Below are 18,358 nucleotides of genomic sequence, written 5' to 3'. Positions count from 1 at the left end.
AAATGTGCTAATAATAAAAGAATTACATATGAAGTATGAAACAAATATTTGTGTACTTATAAAAATAATATTTTTGAAATCTCGAGTTTAAAGGTTTCCTTTCATAATTTTTTGGGATAATAGTTTTAAGCTCATGAAATATCATTTTAATTTTATACTTCCCATAGGAAGTTATTGTAATGGGCCTGATTTGTCAAATTGAAATTTTTGACATCTCTCGACGTTTCAAGGTCCCCAGAGTCGAAATAAAAGATTTTTAGAAAGATGTCTGTGCGTGCGTGTGTACGTACGTTTGTACGTCCGTACGTTCACGACGTTTTTTCGTCCTCCATAGCTCAAGAACCAAAAGAGATATCGACTTCAAATAAATTTTGTTATACAGATAATAAGGCAGAATGATGCAGAAAGGGCTCTCAAGAAAATTGCGTGGGTGGTTTTTTTACCATAGCAGTTTGATAAAAAGGTGAAAATGTTGGTTAACCCTAAATATCTTACGAACCAAAAACGCTAGAGACGTTTATTAAATTTTATATAATATATTGTAACGTGATACCAAACAGGTATATTTTTTGAAAAAATCAATATAACGGTTTTTTATAAATCAATAAAACTGAAAAAAAAAATTTTTCACCTCCAAAATTTTACGACTGAAATATGATTTCATCTCTAAAACAATTTTGTGCAGCGAAGAATAATGTTTTTGAAATCTGATAAAATTTTGAGAAAAATCTAATTGACAGTTTTTTTACAAAAAAATAAAAACCTAAAAAAAAATGTATAAAAGTTGGTAAAAATTGATTTTCAACTCAAATATCTCTTTAAAAATTTTAAATATTGGCTTCAAAGTAATTTTATCTTATAGGAAATATTGTTTTCAATATTTGGTAAAATTTTTTAAAAATTTGAATTGACAGTTTTTTTTACAAAAAATAAAACTCTAAAAAAAAAACAATAATAAAACTTGGTAAAAATTTGCTTTCGGCTCAAATAGCTTTTCAAAAATTAAAAATATTGGCTTCAAACTTATTTTATTTTACAGAAATTATTGGTTTCCGTTTTTTCATAAAAAATAAAATCTACAAAAAATAGTACGCAAATTTGGTAAAAGTTGATACGAGTACATATAGACAAACTTTTAAGCAAGACAAATCGACAGACGGGATGGGAAGTTATCAGTGAGGGTCGCATCATAGCTTATTTTTTTTAAATAGGCTGGGATGCGTACCACACTGATAATTTCCCATCTTGTCTGTCGATTTGTCTTGCTTAATTATTTTTTTGAAAATAAATTAGTTTGAAGCAAATATCTCAAAGTTTTGAAAAGTTATTTGAGTCGAAATTCAATTTTTATTAACTCTGAGTAATGTTGTTTTTAGGTTGTTATTTTTTATAAAAAAGAAATTCAATTCGATTTTTCTCAAAATTCTATCAGATGTTTAAAACATTAAAAACAGAGATAAAATCATTTTTTATTCGTAAAATTATCGAGGTAAAAAATTTGTGTTGCCGTTTTTGTTGATTTAAAAAAAAAAAACGTCAATTGGATTTCTTGCCAAAAATATAACTGTTTGGTATCACTTAACAAAATATAATATAAAATTAAATTAAAATCTCTAGCGTTATTGGTTCGTGAGCTATTAAGGGTTAACCAACATTTTCACCTTTTTCTTGAGAGTATTTTCTGCATCTTTCTGTCTTATTATCTGTATAACAAAATTAATTTGAAGTCGATATCTCTACTGGTTCTTGAGCTATGGACGACGAAAAAACGTCGCGAACGTATGCACAGACATCCCTCTAAAAAAAACATATTATCGGGTCCGTTGGAAAACAGCTGTGGTGCATCCCGTCCCGAAAAAGGGACAGGACAACTCCAATCCGGCAAATCTCCGGTCAATAAGTCTTCTGCCAAGTATCAGTAAAGTATTCGAGATTGTTATTAATAGAGCTATGTCCAAGTTTTCTGAGAACAATTCCGGATAATCAGTTCGGCTTTAAGGCGGGACATGACACTATTCATTCTGCGTCTAAGCTTGTTTCTGATATCCAGTGGAACAAATATAAAAGGCAATGCACGGGTGCTTGTCTTGTTGACTTGGAGAAGGCTTTTTTCACCATATGATTAGAGTGTCGAATCTAAAGTCAAACAGACTCGTCATAAGTAATCCACTGTTGTATATGCTTTATGACATGTTTTATGGCAGACGGTTTATTGTCAAAATTGGTAATGTAACATCTACCAAAATCTTTGATATTAAAAATGGTCTTCCACAGGGAGCTGTTAACTCGCCGATCTTATTCGGAATTTACACCAGTGATCTGAAAGCGAGCCTGACTCAGGCAATAGCGTACGATGACGACCTAATTGCGTACAGAACAGCCCCAAAAATTAAGGTTATCAAGACACTTTTGCAGGGTGACTTCGACAAGATTCAGCAATATTGCGATGAATGGAAGTTGAAAATCAACTTTCAGAAATTCGAAACTATTCTGTTCAGGACTCCGCTGTATGGAGCCTCAAGGGATACGAGAAAGAACTGAAAAATTCTAGTGATCGTTGGTTCAAATCGACAACCACTGGCAAATAAAGGTGTAGTAAAGTACCTTGGCATCTGGTTGGAACAGTACTTGTATTTCGACAGACATATGAGTGCTGCTCTGGCCAGAGCTGGGGATTCCTTTGCCCTGACTAAACAGTTGTTTTTTAGCAGCCGTCTTGACAGCAGATTGAAGGTGATTTGCTACATGGCCCTTATCCGGCCGATGATTGCCTATACGTGCCCGGTATGGTTCAACCATCTCAAACGGAAAAGATTCGGGTGTTTGAGAGACAATGACTGTGACGTTGCCTTGGACTGCACAGAACACCAGAGTCGGAGTCCAAACATTACTATTCCAACCAGATTCTATACAACAGAGCCAACATAAACAGATTAAATAATATCTTGCTGAAGCTTGGTAGGGGTCACATTGCGAGAGCGATGTCGTCGACTAACAGCTTAATCTTTGGGGCCTAATACCTCAACAATGAGTACTATGAAAGTGCACGTTTAAGTGGCAACATTCTGCCCGAAGCTTTTCTATATTTAGACAATCGAGGGCTGATACAGGATAGGGAGGCGGTTCCGCTAATCTACCACGTCAGCCTAAAACTGTAGATAGGCTACTCCTTTATTGTCAAGACGTCCTCGCACTGGACGGACACGAGTGCCTTCGGTTCAGTAGGACTGTTTCCGATAGAGACCGCAGAGATAGGGTGAGGCAGGAGAACCAGTTTTGGTGGCTTTAAATTCAGAATGTCATTTAAAGTTGTCTCTAGCGTTTGGTCTTGGCCGGCTTACATAGGTTTAAGGATCAGGGTGGCACCAAAAAAAAAAAACAAAAAAAAAAACAAAAAAGTTTTTAGTAATTTTAAGTAGTATTATTGGTTTTGGTTTGTTTTAAGTAGATTAAGAATTATAATTTAAGTATAATGGGTTCCGTTTTATTTTTTTTATTTAGTTTTAAGTTTTATATAAAATGAAAAAACAGTGATAAAGATACCAAGATTTTTTTTAATAAGTTTTCTGATTGATTGAACTTGTTCTTAGGCCAAAGGCAGTAGTTATAAGATAATGGATAAACTTAGAGCACCCGCATAGGGCCAGTAAGATATTTTTTAAGTTTTTAAAATGTACGCTAGTTTTTTTAAGAATTTTTGTCTAGCTTTAAGACAGTTTTAAGATTTTGGTATAATAATAATAAAAAAACATTCCTCTAAAAATCTTTTATTTGGACTCTAGGGACCTTGAAATGTCGAGAAATGTCAACATTTTTAATTCAACAAATCGAACCGATTACAATAACTTCCCGTGGAAAGTTAAAAATATTTTTCCAAAAATTCTGGAAATCTTAGAGTTGCTACGAAAAAAGGATCTGTTTATACGTAGTACGTACCAGTGATTTTTATCAAGCATTAAAATTGCGGTTTTGACCTTCCTTAATTCTTGGTTACATCTCTCAATAAGGAATTTTTTTTCCTGCTTGTCTTATGCCAAAAATAATAGCTAAATTTCACTCTTTAAGAAAAAGAATATAATAATAGAGAAGATTGACGTGTTCAATGTCAATTATTTATTTAAAAATAAAATTATTTAAATAAAAAACATCCATTCAGAAAATATAATTCGAAAAACTAACTCGTTAAACCTTAATTTTTGAGGTCATAAACGATTTTTTTCAGATTTTTGTGATGTTGAACATAATTTCATTATATTTAAAATTGGTCTAAAACTGTCTAAGACCAATGCCTATAGCCCGAAAATACAATATTTTAATCATTTCTCGTATTTTCGAAATTTTGTTACACGTTTAATTAATTGATGGAAATATTGTTATCTCTATTTATGTCCTTCGTGTTTACTTACCCTCAACCCTCTTTTTTATTAGTTCTTCAAATGTTGCGAAAATTATTGGACAATATTTCTTAGTACTTTATGAGCGTTAAAATCAATGCACATCATTTCGATTCTTGATGCTTTAAAAGACGGGTTCTGTTTTTGTTAAATTTTATTCGGATTCATAACAACCACATAGTAAATATACTAAAGAAAGAACAAGTTAATTATTCACCACAATTCCACTTCTTTTGATCTTCATGAAACTGAATCAAGACCAATTCATATGTTACAATTGTACCTGCAATCTATATGCACAAAAAAAAACAAAACTAGGATCAAAAATTTACAAAAGAAATCAAACATATTTCCAAATTCCAACAAGAACAAGAACAACAACTTACCGTTAGTACTAATTTTCTTGTTATATTGAAAAACTTCATTCCAGTCAAAGCAATTACATCTTTTGAAATTTCATCCGAAAACCTTTCTATTTCCGGACACCAAGATTCCCTTGGTACACATTTTAGAATGTCTAGTGGTTCCTTTGATCTGTCATTTATCTCCGCCGAATACAAGCAAACTGCCAAAGTCCTTCCCAATAGAAAACACAATGAGAAGTAAAAGTAAACCATATGTGCTATTGATGGCATTTTGCTATAAAAATTCAAATCAAACCAAAGGAAAAAGGATTAGAGAGCCACATTTTATGATTTTACTTTCTCTATAAAACTCACTTGATGCTCTTCAATAACTGAATACAAACAAAATATAAATTGTTTGCAAATGACAGCAAGGTAATCATTGAAATACAATCATCAACGTCTTCAATCAAAATACAAATTTTACGATATTGCATTCGTCTTTCGGCCCAAAATTCCGATGAAGTCTCCTGAACAACGAGAAAACAAAAACTCGCTGTTAATTTCAAAAGAAATCGTTTTGATATACGAAATTGTGATCCAACAACCTATACCTTTCCTTTAACTTCATTCAAAGTCCTTTGCACCTGCTGAAAAAGGGATGACAAGCCCACTCCCATAATCATCACAAATATATCCATGTAGCTCCAACCGAATGTCAACAGGACGTTTTCTATCTTGCCCGCCCACGCCAGCCACGGCGAGTAATCTCCAAGGTAAAACATCTGATATACAATCGACACGAAGTACGACTCAATAGGATCGTCCCTGCTGGGACAGAAGTTCGCAAAGTGTATGGCCGATATGGTGCTTAGCAAGTGCTCCACTGCAATCAAAAAAAAAGGACGAAAAAAAGGAAAACGTGTTAATTAGGGACATTTCTGTGCGAATTAAAATGCTTTTCGAGAATTCGCACTCAGAGAGAGCATCATTGCCACAAAAGTAATCATCTTGATACGGTTGCCGAGTTCTGTCATTTCCCTTTGGTTTCTATGGGGAGGCAAGTCTCGTTCCACCCGCTGCCAGTGCTGCATTAAACGAGGCCAATGTCGGGCTAGCCGGAGGAACAAAATCGTGGCAAGCAAAATCGACAAATGGAAAATAATTGGCTCTGAAAAACAACAACGACAATTTGGATATTTGGTTAGGAGTTAATTTTTGAATGTGGCGAGTGTTTTGGCATTTCTATTCTTTTTTATAGCATTATACTTACCCAAATTTCGGATGTCAACATCACCATCGAAAACCATTTTTACGGTAAGGCCTGTATCGAAAATAGTCACCAGCATGAATAATATGCAGTAGGCTGTTCGAAAACTGAACCATGTGAATGACAGCTTTTTGATGTTCTTGGCTTTGACACCTCGTACGGGCATAAGGCAAAAACACTGTGCCATAGTTAGAACTGTTGAAAGGTCATCAAAGTGTTAAGCATTTTATTATATGTACGTATAAAAGCTTGTGTGTCGATATTTATGTGTGTGGATGTTGACAAAAGTGATGTGGGATTGGCATATGGCTTATAACGATTGAACTTAATTAGAATTCAATTGGGTTTTGGGTTTAAATTGAAAACAATGTTTTTCAAAAATTGATTTGCTCCTGTGGGAATACTCCTGAGGTTGTTAGTCTTTACTTTGCTTTTATTGTAAACATAATAATTATGTTCGTTATGTGTTGACATTTAAAATACGATACAAGGAATGACTATGTAGGTTTTAGTAGTAGATATAATGTCAAATAAAGTAAATTTATGTATTTTGAAAGAACTTTTCCATCTAACTTTAATTAGTTGTGCCATCGTGAGCTTTATTTTGTAATTAAATAATGTTTCTAATAAACTTTATGGTTTTGACTTTTAACTCAAATCTAAAATGTCACAAAAAACAATTTGGATTGCTTGAAGATAATTGAACTTTAAATATCACGGTTATTTTTGTTTTTCAATTTCTTATACTGTTTTCTAATTACAAAACTTTAGTGTTGTACGCTTTATATCTTTGAATTAGTTCCTCTTCTGATCATCATTTCAAATATTATTATTTACAAAGCAAATTTAAAACAGTCGATTTATTTTGACATTTAATTATTTCATATCACTCACACGAATTTACAAAAAAAAATGTCTCATTTTTGGATCAATTTCCAATCTGTTTTTGACCATTGAGAGAGGAAAGAAGCTACAATTATGAGATGTCAAAGTGAGTTTCCTTAAAAGAGACCCTTGTCAACACTGTCCAATATTTTAATTTTTGTAGATATTAGTTTGATTGACGTCACAATAATTTGTGTATGTACATATGTATGTATGTATGTACGGGGAATTTGTTTTCTAAACTTGATAGAATTTCTGTTGTATTTAGTCTAAAGTCCCGTCAAGTGCGTAAAAAAATGGGGCTGGGGAAGACTCACACTGATAACTTCCAATCCCGTCTGTCGATTCGATTAAAAAGTTTGTAGGTTTTTGTGTTTTGTTAAAAAAGTTGTCGGTTGAATTCTTCTAAACAACTTTAAAATGTTTACATATGATGAAATTTCAAAATTTATTTTAGTTAACGAGATGTTTAGTCGAAAACCAATTTTTACCAATTTTGCGTAATGTTTTTTGTAGATTTGAATTTTGTGTGAAAAAAACTGACTGTTGGATTTTTATAGATTACTGAATGTCAAAACCAATATTTTCTGTGAGATAAAAATAGTTTGAAGCCAATATTTTTAAATTTTAAAAAGGTATTTGAGTCGAAAGTTCTCAATATTTCCGTCAATTCGGACTCTGGCCGATAGGAGAGGATACAGTAAGGTAACAAACACAATGCCGGAGTTCAACATGAAAGCAAAACTGTGATTCACTTTCTCTGTAAACGTCCTCCCCTGGTCTGTTCTAGAATGTTATTGTTAAGCTTCGGAAGTGCATTCATTAAAGATCTTGATAAACTTTGCGAGATGAAAACCAAAGCCCTGATTTAATTTCTGAACACGACCAAATTAGCATGAAGCTTGGTGCTCATTGCAAATCCATCACTTTGCTTAAATCACGAAGTAACTTTTGATTGACCCTGTAGATATAAAATAATTTAGCACCAACCTTTTTAATACTAAGTACACCATTTAAAGTATCTTAATTTATTAATAACAATTTAATTTGGCCCATAAAACAAGATGGCAAAGGTGACAAATGTCAAAAGTGACAGGTGTCAAAAGTTACAGATGTCCAAAGTGACAGATATAAAAAGTTACAGATGTCAAAAGTGACAGATGTCTAAAGTGACAGATGTCAAAAGTGACAGATATCGAAAGTGACAAATGTAAAAAGTGACAAATGTCAAAAGCGACAGATTTGCAAAGTAGCATATGCTTAAAGTTTTAAAAACACTTTGCTGAAAATTTTAAAAATGAAAATTAAAGTAAGCCTTGAAGTTCATATTTTTCTATAAATATAACCTCGATCCTCAAAAATGTCATTGACGAAAATTTTCGGGAGTGACAACATTAAATTTGAAATTTAAAAAAAAATGATTTCTTACCTTGTAAGAAACTTTTTAAGAAATGTGAGCAAAATTAGCTTAAAGAAAAAAACAGAAAGTGAGAGAGAAGAAATGGCAATAGATAAAGGGGAATATGATCTTATTTTAAAATATTATATGAGCTTTTGGAAATTCTAAAATTCAAATAATTTATTTTAAAATATGAGAGTATTTTCTTTTTAAAGTTCAATAATTTATTTATTTTATTTATTTATTTATTTATTTATTTATTTATTTATTTATTTGTTTATTTATTTGTTTATTTATTTATCTATATATTTATTTAATTATTTATTTATTTATTTATTTGGTGGTTTGGTAATTTATTTGTTTGATTTCAGTTTATAGATCTGAAATCAAACAAATAAATTACCAAACCACTGTCACTCACACTGTGCTCAGTAGCTCAAATGTTACAAATGTCAAACGTGACAGATGGCAAAAGTGACAGATGTCAAAATTGACACTTTGCTGTATCACGTTACCATATATAATATAAAATTTAATTCAACTTGCTAGCGTTATTGGTTTGTGAGATATTTAGGGTTAACAAAAATGTTCACCTTTTTTTAAATTAGTGTGGTAAAAAAAACATCCACGCAATTCTCTTGAGAGTCGTCTCTGCATCTTTCTTCATAATTATCTGTATAACAAAATTTATTTGAAGTAAATATATCTACTGTTTCTTCAGCAATGGACGACGAAAAAAACGTCGCGAACGTACGAACGTACGAACGTACGTACACACGCACGAACAGACATCTTTCTAAAAATCTTTTATTTCGACTCTAGGGACCTTGAAACGTCGAGAAATGTCAAAATTTTCAATTTGACAAATCGGACCCATTACAATAACTTCCTATGGGAAGTAAAATATCAATTTGAGAGAACTTTTGGCTAAAAACCAAAGAAATTCAAAGTGATGGATTATGTCTTCCATATCACACATTCCTAAACATTTTTTAACCATTGTTTCATAAAAAAACATAAGAAACCTTGTTTTATTTTCTCAAAAAAATAAATAACTGTCAGAATTTGAGAGATTTGAAAACATACATACTTTATGGATTCTAATTAAATATTACTATAGGCAGTTTTCGGACAGCTGACAAGCAGTAAGATTATTGGAAATTGAATATTATTTCATGTCTAAAGTCTTTACATTGTATTGACCTTTAGTAGGTTTTAAGGTATATGAATTTTTGTTAATAAATGACATGTGACATATAGACAAGTTAGTACGTTACAAATAATATTTGTAGCTTAGATTCCAAATATTTGAAAATGATGACAATTATAATATGTCATTTCAGTGTTTGATAATATTTGACAACTTTGAAATTTCAATATGAACGCACCCTTAAACCAATAAACAAACCTGTCAATTTCACATTGTTTTATATACATGACATGTGGGCAGTTTATGTTTCTCAGTAAGTTTCAGAGCGTAGGAAAACAAAATATACACAGACTTCTATACCCGGAAGTTGAATTAGCTTTGGATTTCATTTCTTAATATTTGAAATGTGCAGCAAAGAATAATTGAGAAAATTTAATTCTCAGAGTTCACAGAAAAAACAATGAATTCATATAAGAAATTTCGTTTATATTACTTAAAATTAGAGAATGGAAATGTCATAAATCTCAGAAACATAAACTGGCCAATTTTCAAAAGGCAAATCTATTACAATTATTTTCATTCAGTGACCTCAACTATTAAGCGGCATTTTTTGTATGAATAACGTGTGACTTATTAAAGGGAAGCTGTCAGCTTAAATAACAGATTTTTATAAAATTAAACAAATTTGTTTAAATTGAACTTTTAGCTCAAAATGTATATTAACTTCGCATAGGAAGTTATTTTAATGGGCCCGGTTTGTCAAATTGAACATTTTGACATATCTCGACGTTTCAAGGTCCCTAGAATCGATATAAAAGATTTTTAGAAGGATGTCTGTGCGTGCGTGTGTACGTACGTTCGTACGTCCGTACGTCCGTACGTTCGCGACGTATTTTTCTTTCATAGCTCAAGAACCAGTAGGGGTATCGATTTCAAATAAACTTTGTTATACAGATAATAAGGCAGAAAGATGCAGAAAGGGCTCTCAAGAAAATTGCGTGGGTGGTTTTTTTACCATAGCAGTTTGAGAAAAAAATGAACATTTTGGTTAACCCTTAATATCTTACGAACCAAAAACGCTAGAGACTTGAATTAAATTTTATATACTATATTGTAACGTGATATCAAAGAAGTATATTTTTGGAAATAAATCCAATAAACGGTTTTTTTTTATAAATCAAAAAAACTGAAACAAAAAATTTGTCACTACAAAAATTTTACGACTAAAATATGATTTCATCTCCAAAATAATTTTGTGCAACGAAGAATAATGTTCTTGACATTTGATAAAATTTTGAGAAAAATGAATTGACAGCTTTTTCTTATAACCAATAAAAAAACTAAAAAAAACATTACTCAAAGTTGAAAAAATAGAATATCTTTTCAAAAACTTGAAATTTAGGCTTCAAACTTATTATATCTTATAAAAAAAATTGTTTTCAAAATTCTGAAAAATGTTGAGAAAAATCGAATTGACAGTTTTTTTTTACAAAAAATTAAAACCTAAAAAAATGTATAAAATTTGGTAAAAATTGATTTTCAACTCAAATATCTTTTCAAAACTTGTAGAAATTGGCTTTAATTTACTTTTATCTTTCAAAAAATATTATTGTCAACATTCAGATATATTTTTAAAAAAATCGAATTGACAGTTTTTTTTACAAAAAATTACAAACCGAAAAAATTAACAAAAGTTGATAAAAAATGATTTTCGACTCAAATATCGTTTAAAAAATTTGAGATAATAGCTTCTAACTAAGAAATATTGTTTTTAACATTCAATAAAACTTTGAAAAAAATGGAATTGAGAGTTTTTTTTACAAAAAATAAAACTCTAAAAAAACAATACTAAAACTTGGTAAAAATTTACTTTCGACTCAAACAGCTTTTCAAAAATTAAAAATATTGGCTTCAAACTTATTTTATTTCACAGAAAATATTGTTTTCGATATTCAGTAATTTTTATATAAAAATCCAAAAGTCCGTTTTTTTATAAAAAATAAAGTCTACAAAAAATAGTAAGCAAATTTGGTAAAAATTGATACGAGTACATAAAGACAAACTTTTAAGCAAGACAAATCGACAGACGAAATAGGAAGTTATCAGTATGGGCCGCATCCCAGCCTCTTTTTTTATAGTTTTAGACAAATCGACAGATGGGATTGGAAGTTATCAGTATGGGCCGCATCCCATTCTGTTGTTTTAGTTTTTAAATTTTATCAAGAATTATTGAATTGATTTAAAATACTTTTGTAAATAATTATTGATGATTAAAAATGTCAGTTTATTTAAAAAAAAAACTATAACTATTTTTGTAAAAGAAATTTATTCAATTCAGGTTATTTAACTAATTTTGGAGGTATATTTCCAATTCTTAAAATATAGTTACCATTTTTAAACAGATTTAAAAGCATTCTTATATTTTTTATTAAAAGTGGTCCCTCTGGAACTTTATAATTGTTCTTCTATTCCAATAAGCAGATGGCCCTACCGACCGCCAAAAAAATCATAACGCATTTCGGGTTTTCTTCTAATTATTGTAGTTATTTCATTGAATTTCTTTCAAAGGACTTGACTTGAACTTCAAATTGCATTAACTTAACAAACAAAATAAATCCAAATCCTTGTTATTGAACGTTAAAAAAAACTTTAGTAAAGTCTTAACTTAATCAAATCACATTAACTTAGAATCATTTGGGGAGTAATCTGATTGACTTGTAGTTTTTCTAGATCCACCTACACAGACATTTGTTTTAAACTCAAGACGACAGTTTAGTTAAGCTTATCATTTAGATAGTTTCACAAGAATTCACATTTTCAGAAAGAATCACCAAAAGAGAACAAAAAAATTCAAAATTTATTCAAACACTGAAATGGAAACAATGTATAGATACAGATACTTCTAATCAATTTCAACGATTCAATCTAATTTCCAAAGAGGAGAAAAAATCACAAAGACTTTATCTATGTGCTGTCAACCTTCTTAAAGGATCTCTCTCTGTGTACATAATTACAGGCATTTTCATCAGGATTCAAAGAGAATAACAAACAAACTTCACTTTTCTATCCAAATACCTACATAATAATAATCCTTTCATTCTCTTTACGTGTAACTAAATTGCAAGTGTTTCGAAAACTTTTCCTTGATTATTATTTTTCCCTTTTGAAGAATCAAACACATACAAAAATTACAACAACAAAAAATGATCAACCTTTGGAAACTATTTTCTTTGAATAACTCTCGCAATTTATTTTGCTTACATTTTTTTTCGTAGTAAGTTCTCTAACACGTGCAATTTTTACCAACAACACGAAAAACTATTTAATTTCCCTTCTTTTTTTGCGTTGGACAAATTAACGTCCACAGTTCACACGCTCTTCAGTGCAAACCTTCTGAGCTACAAACATATATACGGATATTATACAGAAAATCATATCCTTCAGAAAAGAGTCCTTTGAAATAGTTTAGTATAAGTATAGGATACAAGAAATTACCTGGGCCAATGGCTTCGTGAAAACTTCCATTATAGGTGAAGTTATTCCTTGTGCTCACCTTGAAACGTCTTAAATTGCCTGTGATTCAAGAAAAGTATATAAAGCGTTGCTTTAATAAAATATGTAGATACGTACCATGAGAAATTTTCAGCAGGACTTCACTACTCTCCAAATCCCGCAGAGACGACTCAATTATCCCTGCATCTATGCGGTACTTAGACCTTCCGAAAGAGGATATAATGATGATGAAATTTACATCCGAACGAAATTTAATTTTAAAGAGTATACGAGTATATGAATTAGCCTTACTTTTGAAGATATCCTGCCGGAGTGAAGCTGAATTTTGAAAGCTTTCGCACTTTGGATACGAATCCGTAATTTCTTCCCATCAGGTATGCTTCGCACCTTAACGATGATGACTCGAGTGACAGACTAAATTTTAATTTTCCTATTTCCATTTCTGGGTTTTGAGGCACTCAAAAGTTGTTAACACTTCAAAGTGCAAACGATAGACCTATATATATGTACATATTTCAACTGCAAACGGCAAATGTGCCAAAAGCGTGACCTATAAGACTCAAAGCCTTATAAAACTAATTGTTTACGCTTAGATCTAGTCTAGCGATATGAGGGTCTCTCTCTTGCGTCCCCTTGTGTCAACACAAGAACACAATACGCCAACAACCATGAAATCGGGACAGGCCAACCCCCTGACTATGATGTTGACTGACATGCAGCAGCAAAGTTGATTAATCGGAAATTTTATTTGTTCAAAATATCGGTGAGATTGTCATTAAGTGTTTTGTTTGCATATGAATCAAGAGTCGTGAAGAATCTTGAAGAAATCACCCGCCATTCTAATGGAAATTTAATTAAACCAACAAACCTACTGGACACGTGTCCCCGACTCCTTCGTGTCACCTCCTACGCCACTCACCTACTTCGATGCATCAAACTTCGTTAGGATAGGCTTCAAAATTACATGATCCCTAGGGAAAGATTTATATATTTCCCTATCGGGTTGAACTTTAATTGCAATGAAGTGCCTCTGAGTATATAGGCCGAAGGCTTATAGCTGATGACTGACCATAAAAAAGAATATTAACAACCATATTCGGAAAGATTTATGGCGAGAGATTTGGTTTTCTATCCAGTCATTCAGTTTTTACAGTCTAAAGTGGGTGCTTAATTATTGAAGTTCTAGTATTTCTACCCTTTCAGTTTCGAGTTCTTTCTCTCTATACCTTTATATATATAAAGTGAGTAATTTAAAAAAAATATATATATTAAGAAATTAAAAAATGGAAGCAAAAATACAAAGTTAGCGCGTCGAAGGATTTAATTGCTTCCTGACTAGAGTCCGAGAGTAAATGACTCAGTTCTGCTGCCCTTATTTTCATGAAGAGTTTTAAAATATTAGTGCCATAAACTTTTTTTTAACGAGAAGGTACTAGTTATTTATATACCTATTTTTATTCATACATATTTTGTTATTGTGGGTTTTTGTGTTGGAATAGGCATTTTTTATTATCATTTTTTTCAAAAATATGTGCGCACAAAAAAACAAAAAAGTCGTTATAGAAATTAATATGTTTTTTAATCATCGTCATCACAAATTTAAAAGGTTGTTATAAGTTCATAAAAATTACCATATCTTAAATGCAAGCTCGCTTTAATACGAAAGGACTAAGGACTATGTATATATATTTTTGTAGAAAATAAAGATTTTCGAATAAATCTCAAAGACTTGGTAAATAATTGTTTTTTTTTTTCTTTTTTATTAATGACTCCGTGCTTCTTGGCGCCTTTTTTTTGTAGAAGAGACTAAAAAATGGTTAATGGTGAGGAAGGTTTATTGAATCATTAATTAACATGCTAATGTAATGACATAAAATCAAGGGGCAGAAATGGTAAACAAAAAATCCTCCAACGAGTTGTTTGAACTTGTTTCTCTAAAAAAAAAATCGCCCATATATAAAATAATTTAGGTCAGTCAATCGTGTTTCCTTCTTTTTAAATGTTGGAGTTTGATTTACTTATTTAAGGGATAAAAATAAGTTATAGCAATAGGCCTTTTTTTATAAACCCATAATCTTAAAGTATAAAAGCTTCACGGAAACTATTCTTAGTTCAGATCGAGAAAAATGAGCTACAAATCACGAAAAATGAATCCAGTTTTGTACCTTGGATTCAAAATAAGTTAATTGCTACTTTTTGCTTGGAATTTCATTAAATGAGCAAAATGAATATATTGACACTCAAAAATCATATTTCACTACATTTACTTACTAACTTAAGGTGGCTTTAAAGTCAGGGGCGGTACTGGGCCTCAGCCAACATGCGTCTCCAGCCAGCTCGGTCCCTAGCTAGCTGTCTCCAGTTTCGCACGCCAAGTTGTTTGAGGTCCTCTCCCACCTGGGTGCGCCACCTTAGTAGTTCCGGGCTGGAGCGTTGATGTCCATCCGCTCTACATGACCCAGCCATCTAAGCCGTTGGACTTTAATTCTGCTAACTAGGTCAGTGTCGCTGTACAGCCCGTATAATTCGTCGTTATATCTTCTCCTCCATTCTCCATCTATGCATACGAGACCAAAAATCACACGAAGAATTTGTTTATAGAACATCCTAAGACGCCCTCATCATTCTTTGACAGGTTCCAGGCCTCAGCGCCATTAATGAGAACCGGGATGATGAGTGTCTTATAGATGGTGATCTTAGATGCTCGAGAGAAGACTTTACTTCTCAATTGCCTTCTAAGTCCAAAGAAGCAGCGATTTGGAAGAGTTATTCTTCGTTTAATTTCAGCGCTGGTATCGTTGTCTGTGTTTATAGCAGTGCCTAGGTAGACAAAGTCCTTAACTACCTCGAAGTTATAGCTGTCCATGGTGACGTTTTGTCCAAGACGACCTTGTTCAATGTCCTTTTTTGATGACAGCATATACTAGGTCTTGCCCTCATTGACCACTTGAATCATCTTCTTCGCTTGCGTCGCAATGCTCAAAAACGCTCCACTGATATCACGCTTTGATCTTCCAATTATATCAATATCATCTGCATATCCGAGTAATTGGATGGACCTTTGGAAGATTGTGCCTCTAGTGTTGACGGTTTAGTTTTGCACAATTCTTTCCAGAGCGATGTTGAAGAAATCGCATGACAGTGCATCGCCTTGTCTAAAACCTTTTTTGACATCAAATGCATTGGTGAGATTTTTTCCGACCTTGATAAAGTAGCGTGCATTCTGCATTGTCATTCTGCACATACGGATAAGTTTGACAGGGATGCCAAAACTAGACTTTGCTCTGTAGAGCTCTTTCCTATGGATGCTGTCATACGCGGCTTTAAAATCGATAAAGAGATGGTAGGTATCGATTTGAAGTTTTCCAGGATCTGCCGTAGTTTGAATATTTGGTCGATAGTGGACTTTCCTGGTCTAAAGCCACACTGATAAGGACCAATCAGGTTGTTGACGAATGGCTTCAGACGTTCACATAATACTGCAGAGAAGATCTTATACGCAATGTTAAAGAGACTGATGCATCTGTAGTTGGCACAGTTTAGAGGGTCTCCTTTTTTATGAATCGGGCAAACTACGCTGAGATTCCACTCATCGGGAATGCTTTCTTCCGACCATATTTTGCAGATAAGTTGGTGCATGCTCCCTACCAAGTTATCTCCTGCTGCTTTAAATAGTTCCGCAGCTTTGCCGTCAGCTTAAGCAGCTCTGTTTGACTTAAGTTTAGATATAGCTATCTTCACTTCGTCTAGGTCGGGTAGGCGAAATAGTTGATCTGCGTCGCCTAGGTTGAGTGGTTCTATCTTCCTTACAGCGGAATTCGTTATATTATTTGGAGAAATGGTCTTCCTATATTCTCAGCATCGACTGCGGTTCTACTACGATGTTCACCTGATAGTCTTTACAGGCTTCGGTTTGTGGCTGCTACCCTTGGGAGTTTTTGTTTACCTTTTGCTTTTGGTAAAATGTACGAACCTCATTCCTGTTGTGACATCCCTCTATCTCCTCGATCGTGGGCTTCTCATGCTCTTTTTTTCCATCTAAGAAGCCGGTGTTCCTCTCTCTTCTTCTGCTCTTAGAGCTCGTGAGCAGCTCTGGTCCTTTTGTGCAGCGCCCGCCGTTTTGTATGCCTGCTGTTTCGCTGTGGTGGCCGTGATGTGAAACCTATCACTTCAGAGGCGGCATCTCTGATGGCGCAAGCCAATGTTGCCACTGGTTTTCAATGCTTAATGCAGGCAGCATAGGACTATTTAAGAGGTTATTAGAGACTCCATCGGAAAAGTACATGGCAGTCTCTTGCGATTGTAGTCGTCTAACGTCGAATCTTCTCACAGTACATAATTGTTTTGGCTTGGACCGGGATATCCGTAGCCGTACCTTAACTACAACGAGGTAGTGGTCCGAGTCAGTGTTGGCCCCTCGGAAAGTTCGTATATCCTGTATACTGAAGAAGTATCGTGCGTTGATCGCAATGTGGTCAATCTGGTTCACAGTTGATTGATCAGGAGATTTCCATGTTCCCTTGTGGATATTGAGATGTGTGAACTGCGTACTAGCTACCAGAACGTCTCGCCCCGCAGCGAAATCGATCAGCCTGAATCCGTTATTGGAGGTGGTGTCGTGCAGGTTGTATCTCCCGATTATGCCACCAAAGATGTCTTCTCTTCCTAGCTTGGCGTTAAAATCTCCTAATTTCTCCAATCTCCAATTTTAATGTCATAGCTCAAGTCATAGCTCATGTCATAGCTCATGTCATAGCTAATGTCATAGCTCATTATGTCTTGTCCAAGAGCTCGAAGAATATGTCTTTGGTGTCTTCATCTTGAGGCATGCGCGCATATGAGGCTTATGTTGGCGAATTTAGCCTTTATGCGGTTTGTCGTGATGCGCTCGCTCACACTGTTGAAACTCAAGACTTTTTGATTGAGTCTAGTTCGAACAAAAAATCCACACCCAAATAGACACTGTCTTTGTTCTCGATAGCAGTCGCCGTAGCATACATCGCAGTCTTTTAGTTTGCGTTTTCCCGGTCCATCCCATCGCACTTCTTGGATGGCGTTAATATCGGCCTTGCAGCAGCTTAGGGCTTCTGCTACTTGTTAAGCTGCACGTGGTCTGTTAAGGGACCTAATATTCCACGTATTCGTTTGCGTGGGTTGTCAACAGTGAATTCTTCCGTATCCGAGGCTTGTTGGTGCTTCGCAACTAAAGGTATTCCTTACGTGGCCATTAAGTCATCCCGACGGCACAACCTCCAACCTGGAGGGCCAGATCCTTAGTATAACTCCAAGGACTCTATCGTTTATAGACATTTTCTTTATCTTTCCTAATGCTCACTCTGTGTCTTGGCATAATAATTTTAACAATAATGCTCTTTAGTGTAAAAAAAAGTAGGCGTATATAGA

The sequence above is a fragment of the Eupeodes corollae genome, chromosome 2, assembly GCF_945859685.1.
Source record: "Eupeodes corollae chromosome 2, idEupCoro1.1, whole genome shotgun sequence".
Classification (NCBI taxonomy): domain Eukaryota; kingdom Metazoa; phylum Arthropoda; class Insecta; order Diptera; family Syrphidae; genus Eupeodes; species Eupeodes corollae.
The sequence above is the reverse complement of the archived record's forward strand: the minus strand, read 5'-3'. Positions refer to the sequence as shown.